Source organism: Marmota marmota, unplaced genomic scaffold (assembly GCF_001458135.2).
Source record: "Marmota marmota marmota unplaced genomic scaffold, marMar, whole genome shotgun sequence".
Taxonomy (NCBI): domain Eukaryota; kingdom Metazoa; phylum Chordata; class Mammalia; order Rodentia; family Sciuridae; genus Marmota; species Marmota marmota.
The window spans coordinates 22805254-22816502 of NW_025999977.1; the positions used below are offsets into that span (position 1 = coordinate 22805254).

The window sequence follows — 11249 nt, forward strand, 5'->3', positions numbered from 1 at the left end:
GGATTTATTGAGGATCCAATCCAGCGCGCTGGGGCTCCGTGCTCACTCAACAAGGGAGAGCAGCCAAGAGCCCCGAGCAGAGGTTAAGCAGTGCTTAAGTACACTTTTTGGGGAAGGCGGGGGCTCTGCATACATCAGAGCAAATCATCATGAGGGGTGGGAAAATCGAACAACAACTCTCAAACTTGATTAGCACATTCATTGGCGGGAACAGGTCGGGCAGGAGTGATAGGTGAGTTCTAAGGAGGGGGGTACATTCAAACTGATTGGTTTGGGCCCTGAATGCCTACATGCCAAGCTGCACAGGGTCCTAGGTTATTAAACAACTAGATGGTCAGGGGGAATATTTACTGGGCAGTCCAGGAATTGTCCTAACAGCTACAGGAATTTCAGGTTTTGGGTCCTTTACATTTTAACTCAGGCTTTGCAGCTTAGAAACTTTACAACACCCGGTCTTTTACACTTTAACTTCAATTTCTTTTACTCTTACAATTTAGCAATAAAATGTCAAATTATAACTGATAATAAATATTAGATCCTGATTATGTGACCCCCCCCCCAAAAAAAAGATAAAATACATCATGCTGGATAGACAATGTACATTTTAATGGCCAGTCAGTGTCTCCACTACAAATAATTATACTTAATTTGGCTTTAATGTTAAACCACGATGCAAAGAAAAGACCACCGGCTCCAATTTAAATCAAATTAAAGCAAGCTTGTAATTCTGACCAGCCCGGGGCCGGAAACCCATGGGAATAGAAGACAGCCCTGCAGCTCTCTAGGAGCACAGTTTTATAGTACAGAAAGTTGCAAAAAGGGGTATCTTGAGAACTTAAAGAAAACAAGTTTTTAACAAGCATAACACAAAGGCAGGTAGTAGGTTAATGGTCCAGCATTTAGGGAGTAAATTTAGATCCCAATATCAGAATTTATGAGGCACCACTAGAGTTTCAGAGAGGGTCCTTATCTGGTCAGGGGGAGCCAGGCATGGGTGAGTTCAAGGCACAGGCAGGCATTCCAAGCAAGTTTAGAAATCGCAGTCGTTTATAGTAAAGCCGAAATTAACTTTTCATGCCTTTGTGAGAAGATGGCTCCCGATCTTAAGAGGGAATTAGGCTGGGTTTATCATTTAAGATATCTCCATTCAAGATCATTCATAAAATTTATCTAACAATTAAGTGTCAACAAAATTCCAGGAAATAGGGGCTGGGATTGTGGCTCAGTGGTAGAGCAATTGCTTTGCACATGTGAGGCACTGGGTTGGATCCTCAGCACCACATAAAATAAATAAGTAAAACAAAGGTATTGTGTCCAAGTTCAACCAAAAAATTTTTTTTTAATTCCAGGAAATAAACACAACAGTGTGATATCATAGACTAATTACAATGGCTGTGTTTACTGATGGATTCTATACACCAAGGAATCCACTGCCACTGTCCTCTTGCTAGAATTAAGAAACTGATAGCTTCTTCTTTCTAAATTTAATGATTTAATGGAATTTCTAATCTCTTTACCTTGTTGAGGTGAACTAAAGGCAGCATAGTGTGCTCTTCTAGTCATCAAGTCTAGAAATAAAAATTAGGACAATCGAGGGGCTAGGGGTGTAGCTCCCCAGGAGAGCACTTATCTAGCTAGAGGCCTTGGGTTGGAGCCCCAGAACCAAAAAACAGGCAGCCCAGTCACACCTGCAGTCTCACTAGGCACATCTAACTGATCCCTCCAGTATGGCCTTCAGGCACAAACAAGTCGCTCCCCCTGCCCCCCACTATCACGTGCTTCACAGCACAGCTAGATGAGCTAGGCTAGATGACAGATGTGTAGGATACTCCAGTTCAGACAAACCACACACAAAGTGAAAATATGCTGACATACATTAAATTTGATCATATTCTGAATATCGTCTGAAGATGTCTAACAGGATGTGCTCAGTATGTGAAACAGAGACTTTAAGGGGAACAAGTTATTAACTATAGTTACCATTGTCACCAGGCTGGGGAAACTGCTGTGGCAATGCAAGGCAAGGGCTTCCCATTTCTCTCTGAAAGAACAGGAAGCACCCATCACAACCACTGCACCCTGTCTACAGGGTTTATTTCCCCTGCCACAGCCCAGCACTGCACCAGGATGTTCACAATGTAAAACTGGTCAGAGGTACGTTCTGAGGTAGAGCAGTAAGAGAAAGCAGTACTTCTGTCCTATCAGGGATAGTAGCATGGACACAGGGAGGGGACAACGTCAGGGAGAAAACTATTATTTTAAGTTGGCTGCACTTCCAGTTTCAGTCTAAAAATGCATGGACCATTCTGGGCACTTTCATCATTTCTCCAGCCACATCCTAGCTCCTTAACCCAAACACAGGGAATTGACGAAGGCAGTGAGAGATTTCCTTTGTATATGAAAATGCTCTTTATTCATATGTTCTTCCCCATAAGCTAATTAACAATGTTTAATTTATTTCAGATCAGGGACTGGTTTTTCCTGACTATATTCTGCACACATTTTAATCAACAGAATGTAACTAACAAGCTTAAAGAGCCATTCAATACTGAATCAGCAGCTCTTACCATATGCTGAGGGTAAAAACACACTTCCCCAAAAAAGCTAAATGCAGAAAGACCAAGGATAGAAGATGTATTTAATACTGAAGAAGTCTAACAGGATGTGCTTAGTGTGTGGAAGACTGAGATGCCAAAGGGAACAAGTTATTCTTTAAATATATCTACCCTGGTCACCTGGCTAGCTAAGTTGGAAGAGCTGAAGATTCTTAAACATATCTACCCTGAGACATCTTTCCTGTTGCAACCTTTAAACCCAAAACAATGTTCTAAAGGGGAAAACTCTAATTTTTTTATACAATTGCATCTTAGATGGATTCTTAGTGCTTTTTTAAAATAGAAAAACCAAGTAATTTCTCCAAAAGAGAATTGTGGCCAGCAGATTTTATGACAACAGTATGGTTGAGTTCCAAATCCTTGAATATTTATTTATACATTCAGGTTTATTCTGGTTACCCATGTCAATGCTTGAGTGAGGGACAAAAAAGAATTACAATTAAAAATTTTAAATATAACTTCCTTTGACAGTCAGAAATTAGTTTATTTTGCTTTACATGCTCCATTCCAAAAGGAAGGGGGACTCTTTAATTGAAGGCCTGGTTGTTCCATTAGCATATTCATGTAATAAATACAGCTCAAGTTGAATATAGATGTTATGTTTCTTCATTTTAAAAAACATCTCAGAACTAAACACTAAGCCTGTTAAGAGAAGGGAAAGTAGCCTGATTTCTAGAGCTTGAGAGATAACATGTTACCTTGGAATCAACATTGATTCGCCCCATTTCTTGTAGCCCTAACAACTAAAACCACGAACTGATTTCCATTTTTAAATATTTTTATACAGCAATCTAAAAACACTCTTTCACAGCCAAGGGATGAAATATTTCACTGGAATTGCTTTTTGAATTATATGAAAAAGTTTCCCACTTGTGATTAAATGATTTTGTAAACCAATTAAGAGTTTCCACATTTTAAATTTTCTTCTTTAAGTTTGTCTTCTTCCCAAGCTTGTGGTATCCAAAAAAAGAAAAGCAAAATGTGACTGACTGTAAAATTATCAATGATGATGAAGAAAAATAACATGGTAAGTTATTTTAAAGCATTAAGCTTAAATTTCAACTTGTTCTCATACCAAAGATTACTTGTATAAACAAAATTGCACAGCTTAATAATAACTGTAAAGCAAGTTCCAAACCCATGTTCCACCGTATGGATAGTCCACATTTTGTAGAAAAATAATACAGCAGCCCTCTGGAGACCTGATTTGCCTTCTTCCTATCAGCAACCACTCTCATGACTTAATCACTTTATTTTCCTTCATAGTTTCCATTCCCCAAGAACAGACCCCTAAACATCACTTCTTTTCTTTTTTTTTTTTTTTTTTCAGCTTTAAAGAAAAAATCACTTTACTGTATCAATAAGTGAAATGGCAGAAAGGGGAACTGGATCTTACTTGAAAGAAGATGACTAAATATAAAACAAATACAGCAGGGAAAGCATTTAAGAAAAGTATGGGGAAAAAAATCCACACAAGGTAACACTGGAGAATGCAGGCCACATTTGCCACTAAAGAAATGTTCCCTTGCATATAATTTCCAGTGCTTTGCAAATAGATGGGTGGATGGTGGAAAACAGCAGTTTCTTTTTCAGTCTCTCCCCATCCTTGAGCTACAGCATGAGACAGTTGTCTGCTTGCCACAAAGGAGGCAGAGAACACCATTTCTCTCACCACTCTTCAGTTTGGCAGGGTCTCATTCAAAAATATGGAACGATTCACGAATTTGCGTGTCATCCTTGCGCAGGGGCCATGCTAATCTTCTCTGTATCGTTCCAATTTTAGTATATGTGCTGCCCAAGCGAGCACACATCACTTATTTTCAACTTCATATGAATGGAGGGAAAAAAATGGTTGCCAAGCTGGGGGGTGAGGAGGAGGTAAAGGAGGAGATTGTGGAAGTGGCCTGGCATGGTTTTTATTTTCATTTTTCTGTCTTGTGACTGAAGAACTTTTCATGATTATGGATTACTTATTTCCTTTGGGGTGAAGTATCTGAAACTTAAAACTAAAAATAGCTTTATTGCTATAATTCATATACCATGATTATCCATTTAAGATACACACACAAAAAAAATTCAATGGTTTTAGGAACATTTATGGATACAGAGTCATCAATTTTAGAACCTTCATCTCAGCTTTAATACTGGAACTTTTAGTGACCCTACCACCCTCTGGCCCCAAACCACTACATATCTACTTTATCTCTAGCTTTCCCCATTCTGAATTGTTGTACAAACAGAATCATATAACATGTAGTCTCTTGTGAGATTTTTTTTCACCTGGCACAATTTTTAAGGTTCATCCAAGTTTTACCATGTGTTAATTCTTCATTCCTTTTATGGTAGAATAATGTTCCACTGTATGGGTATTCCACATTTTATTGATATCTTCACTCACTGACAGGCATTTGGGGTGTTTTCGCCTTTTAAATATCACAAACAATTCTACTATAAACATTTGTGTACGAGTTTTTGTGTGGACTTAATATTCTGATAAGTACATAGGTGAGGAATTGCTGGGTCTTAAGGTAATTGAGGACCTGTTTTCCAAAGCAGTTACATCATTTTACATTCCTGCCACTGGTGTATGAGAGTTCCAATTTTCCCACATCCTTGCCAATGCTTACCATCTGACTTTTTAACTATCCTAATTGTTAAATGGTAGTTCTTCAGAGATTTAACTTGCATTTCCCTTGTCTGTCTCTTTTCATCTATAACTATTTACTTATCTTCCTTGGAAAAATATTTAGATTTTTTTGCCCACTTTTAAATCCAGTTATCTTTTTGTTATTGAGCTGTATGGAGACCCTTAAATGTTTCTTTCCTTAGTGATTTTGATTCTTTATCTGAATATAAGGTCTTTGATTTTGTATGCATCTGATACTAGGGACTGAACAGAGGGCCTCTCACATGCTAGGGAAGCACTCTACCACTGAGCTACATCCCCAGCCCATTTTTTATTATGAAATAAGATATCACTAAGTTGCCAAGACTGGCCTTGAATTACAATCCTACCTCAATTGCTGGATTAGAACCATGGACCACCTCACTGGCTCCACAAAGGGTCTTGTCTTTTTACTTTGTAATACCTTTGTTTTGCATTTCAATATAGCTAAATGTGTGACTTGAGGAATTTCCCCCAAAGATATAAAAGTATTTAAGTATTATCTTGTACAGAACTATAAACCAAGCACTAAAAGCTTGATAGTTTTATACATTTGGTCTAAAATTCACTGGATTTGATTTTTATATATTACACGGAGTACAATTTTATTAGTTTCTATATGGATATCCCCCCTCCCCATCTCACTACAATTTATTTACTGAAGACTGTTCTTCAACCCCCACATGGTGCACAACCAAGCCCTTAACTCTTAACCCCTCATTCTTTTTTCCTATAAAATAATAGATTAAATCAAGATTCCCAAAGTAATGCTTTGTTAAAATCCAGATTTCTAAGTCTCACCACAGATTAGAGGTGAGTGAATAGCAGGTTGAGTGCAAGGTCATACTCAGACTCTGAATTAATAAATTCCTTGGTGGGCTGGGGTTGTGGCTCAGTGGTAGAACACTAGCCTACCATGTGTGAGGCACTGGGTTCAATCCTCAGCACCACATAAAAATAAATAAGTAAATAAAGGTATTGTATCCAACTACAACTAAAATATACATATATATATATATATATATATATATATAATAAATAAATCCCTTGGCTAAAGTACATGCAGTCAGCTGATGGACACTGAGAAATCACTGGAAATTAATTTGGGGAGTAAGTGAGGTGGAGACTGGGGATTGAACCCCAGGGGCGCTTAACCACTTAAGTCATATCCCCAGCCCTTTCATATCTTATTAGAGACAGGGTCTTACTGAGTTACTTAGGGCCTTGCTAATTAAATTGTTGAGGCTGGCTTTGAACTTGTGATCCTGGGGCTTCAGCCTTCTGGGGCACTGGGATTACAGGTATACCACTGTGCTCAGCTACTGGAAGTGATCTTCAATGGCGCCTTCCAGATTCTTCAAGTTTACAAGACTTTTGGGCACTTATTTATTAGAACAAATATGAATAAAACTTAGTACAAAGAAATACGACACATTCGATATTCCACAAACTACATGATTTTATTTATAAAATTCAGCAAATTTTGCCCCATGTCCATTTAAATAGTCCTTACTTACAGCTCTCAATTTCCAAAATAAAGATCTTTGAAAATGTACTATTACTAAATATTTTATTAAATTGATATTCAATGGGCATTGATAGTCAACTAGTCAAACACTACAGAAAAGGGGTTACTATAAAACAACACAAAAGTCTTACAGACAATAGCTTATCAATACTATTTTCATTCCATTCCTGGATTTTCTTTCATGTAGTAACCTTTATTCGTGAAATGATTTCATTTACAAAACTATTATTCTTTGCTATTACTTCAGCTTTCAGCTGTTTTAACTTTATTTTAATGTTTTCTTCCGACATTTCAGTAAAGGGCACTTGCTTCACCTTGGATAGAAACTCCTGAATAATTTTTTCACCTTGCTGAAAAATAAGAACATCCCAACAGTCATTAAGATGTCTTTTCTAAGTCACATTAGTTAGCAATAAATTGTTTTTAAAAAATTTCAATGTAAATATACTACCTACATTTAAAGAACATTTTTATTAGTATGTATGCAATGTCTAGGATACATAATAAAATCTTTAAAAATACATTTATTAATTTTTTTTCAGCTGCTGATGACAAAGGAATTAGAATTTTTAGTAGTTCTCAAGTCCCTCTGCTTTTATAATTCATACATAAATAATCTTCTGGGGAAAAAAAGAATTCAAGGTTTATTGTTAAGGCAAATAGTAATCAAAATTCTCTCTCACACACAAGCACACAATGCTTCTATTTTATTTATTTCACTATCCTTTTTTTTTTTTTTTAAAAACAGAATACTACAGGGACACAGCCACATCAATGTTTTTTTTTTTTTTTAATATTTATTTATCAGGTATCGGCGGACACAACATCTTTGTTTTGTACGTGGTGCTGAGGATCGAACCCGGGCCGCACGCATGCCAGGCGAGCGCGTTACCGCTTGAGCCACATCCCCAGCCCTCACTATCCAGTTTTTGCTGTGGTTATTATTTGCTATGTGACCCTTGGACATAAGCTCACATTCCATTCCTCACCTATAAAATGGGGATATTAATATTACCAACCTCATACATCTGTTATGAGAATTAAAAAGAGTTAATATGTATAAGTTGTTTAGAACAGTCCTGACAAAGCATGTACTATATAAATGTATATTACTGCACATAAAGCAGAAGTAAATAGGATGCTTTCATACCAGGGAGTTGATTGGTAATAAGTATCTTAAAAGTAAATGGTAGCTGGGTGCAGCAGCACATGCCTGTAATCCCAGTGGCTTAGTAGGCTGAGGCAGGAGGATCATGAGCTCAAAGCCCCAGCAATTTAGCATAAAGCTTTAAAACTTTTGGATATATTATAATATCAAAAGCATATGACTTTTGTTCTACTTGGAAACCAACGATTTCATATAAGAACTTTTCCAATCCCAGATCACCAAAAGCAAGTAAGTTTGATATTGTAGCAACCATCTATCCTTCAAGTAAGAAGGAAAAAAAACCAACAACAATAAAAAACTCACTGGGTAAAAGTTAAAATAATGCCAGGTAAAAAGGTGTCATAATAAATGCTGCAATAAATGTTACAGGACTAGGCAGTGCATCAATTAAGATTCTTTTATTTTGTGTCTATAAAAATTTACTGCTTAATTTTCTTTACTTAATATTTTCCTGGCATACAAATTTTTTTTAGAAATCTTCAAATAATTGTTTGTTTTTTTTTTTTTTTTTTTTTTTTTTNATTTTAGAATTTTTTTTAATATTTATTTTTTTTTTTTAGTTATCGACGGACACAACATCTTTGTTTGTATGTGGTGCTGAGGATCAAACCCGGGCCTCACACATGCCAGGCGAGTGCGCTACTGCTTGAGCCACATCCCCAGCCCGAACTTTTGCTTCTTTTCATCTATTTATATTAGTATGGACTTATGAAATCCTATTTTATTGTGTAGTTTGGCAATCCATTTTTCTCTGATTTATTTTGATGCAGATTATTTTAAGGCCCCCTTTAAGCTGACTCCTATTTTGTATTTGCATTTTCCTCTGATCCAGCACAACATGTCCCAGGTTCGTCTGGTGTTTGTCTCATTCCAGCCCTGAATCAGTCATTTTTATAAAAAGTTCTGTTTTCTATTAAATGGAGATACTCAATTTGTTCATTGCTCTTGTGATTCCATTGCTGCAAGGACCTCTCATAAAACAGAGCTAGAAAATATGTGTATATATATTCATATGCACATGTGTATATATTTCTGTATCTGTATTTGCATAAAAAGAAGTTCATATTAATATCTCTTATTTACCCACCCTTGAAGATCTTTCTATCCTTCATTGGCAGTGAGATATTGATTTCCTTTGTCCTCTCTCTTTTTTCTTATTTACTTAATTATTGTACTATTTTGTTTAGCGACCAATGCCCCAACCTCCCTGACAGCTTCCACACCTACCAGCTCTGTACTCCGCCCCTTACCAGCTGCTTACACAGCCAATGCTTCTGACTGCCCTCACCTCTTGGCTGGTCTGTGGTGCTCAGAATACATTTCTTATTTACTTAATTTTTGTGTTTACATGTTCTTTTCAAAATTATTACCTGTCCGAAACAGTTTAAATCGAGCCTGTTTAAATCAAGTGACAGCTTCTTGAAATCTCTCAGATGCTCCAAGGGGAATAGTCCATTTTAACTTTTGTCTTTTCCCCATTCTCTCCTATGCCCTCAGAGCATTATGTCTTCGGGAGAAATACCATGCACTCCTTTGGTTGACCAGACACTATTTTTCATTTCTTTTTGACCATTGCTTTTTGTGAATGATACCAAAACTAGATGATTTGGGTTTCTTTTCTTCATCTAATATTTAAATTGGTTTTTGTGGATATTGTGTCTTATGACACTCACCATCATTATATCTGCCCTTTCATTTTGCAATTGCCTTTACCATTCAGTATGTTTATATATATACACCACCATACTTAGATTACATTTTTCTTCTAACACCTATAAAGGTTCATCTCAAGAACTTGTGCCTTTCAAAGGGCTGATCTCTTCTGGGACTGGTATTTAGTGCTTTCTCCACAGATGTATAGTGGTGTGAATAGTTGTGCTTATTCTCTTCCACTAAACTGTAAACTCCAAAGGTCAAAACCTTTCTCTTTGATTCTGCTGTCATGTATAATTAATTTTTAAAAAGTTATATATGAAAACTTTTCTCTTTGATTTCATATTTTCTGTAGACTATAAACAAAAATCTCATACATGTGATAAGGAAAAGATTTTTCCTAATGTGAATATGTAATAAACTACATTTTTATGATATCCCCATCCGAAATTCTTCCACATCTGATTTATTGATTGATGGCTAGGATTTGGTGTAATAATTATTTTCAATATTATAACTCTGGCCAACTAAACTTTCGCTTTAGTGAAGTATGAGATAATATAATTGCAGAAAATTTCTTAAAAACAATAAAAATAATAAACTTTTGCTATGTTCAATATATTTATCTTTTCCTGCATTTGGAACTTGAATTAATGGTAATGTGATTTTTTTTCTTAAAGAAAGCCATAGTCAAGAAAAAAAACATTGTTGATCTGTGATTCTGTTTTCAAAATCCTATAGTATTTTCAGCCATTTGTTAAAGTAGAATATCATGTACATAATTCTATTGGACATTCACATGTTTTCCAGGCTATGACTTGTTTTTCAGAGCCTAGACTCATAATTCAGAAATATTCTTTTATACTATAAAAACTTTAAAATATAATATGTAGAATGCTAATTATTTTAATAAATCATCATATATTAGATAACTGATTTAATATTGGGCAATATAGAAATACCTCAAGTAAATTAAAAATTTAAAGAATATCCTACTTTTCATTGTTTGAGATGTTCTCTCACTATGTTGCCCAGGCTGCTCTTGAACCCATGATCCTCCTGCCTCAGCTTCCCAAGTTGCTAAAATTATATGTGTGTGCCACCAGGCCTGGCTACTAATGCACTTCATCCTGGAAATTAAATGTTAACTGATAAGAAACATTAGGAATAAACTTAAAGTTACAAACTGAGCTCTGTGTTGAGCTATCCTCACTACTGTTTTAAAGACATTTTTCCTAATAGACATATATTCAGTTATAGTATCTCAGAGTTGGTTGCACAGAGTTAATAGTTGGTCAGGCAATTTAATTCAAAACTGAGACTTGCTTATATCTGAATTACTAATTAGATGCCTATTTTATATGTTATCTACTTTAAAACTGATATTTAATAATAGTTGGTAACTGTTAAGCTGTGGACCACATGAATTGTTTACTTCACCAAACTTGCCAGGAAAGATGGGTGAAGAGACTTTCTTGGTTTACTTTTACTCTCCCCTTTGTGCTTAACTCTCTTTGCTTTTTTTTTTGAGAGAGAGAGAGAGAGAGAGAGAGAGAGAGAGAATTTTTTAATATTTATTTTTTAGTTTTCGGCGGACACAACATCTGTGTGTGTATGTGG

General features: G+C 35.9%; 1 non-coding gene across 1 annotated transcript; it reads right to left on the reverse strand.

Annotated features, from left to right (window-relative positions):
* Window positions 1-4315: 4315 nt before the first annotated feature.
* LOC125617335 lies at window positions 4316-4422 on the reverse strand. Its single transcript, XR_007348314.1, has one exon. It is a non-coding gene; the product is annotated as a U6 spliceosomal RNA (small nuclear RNA).
* Window positions 4423-11249: the final 6827 nt, after the last annotated feature.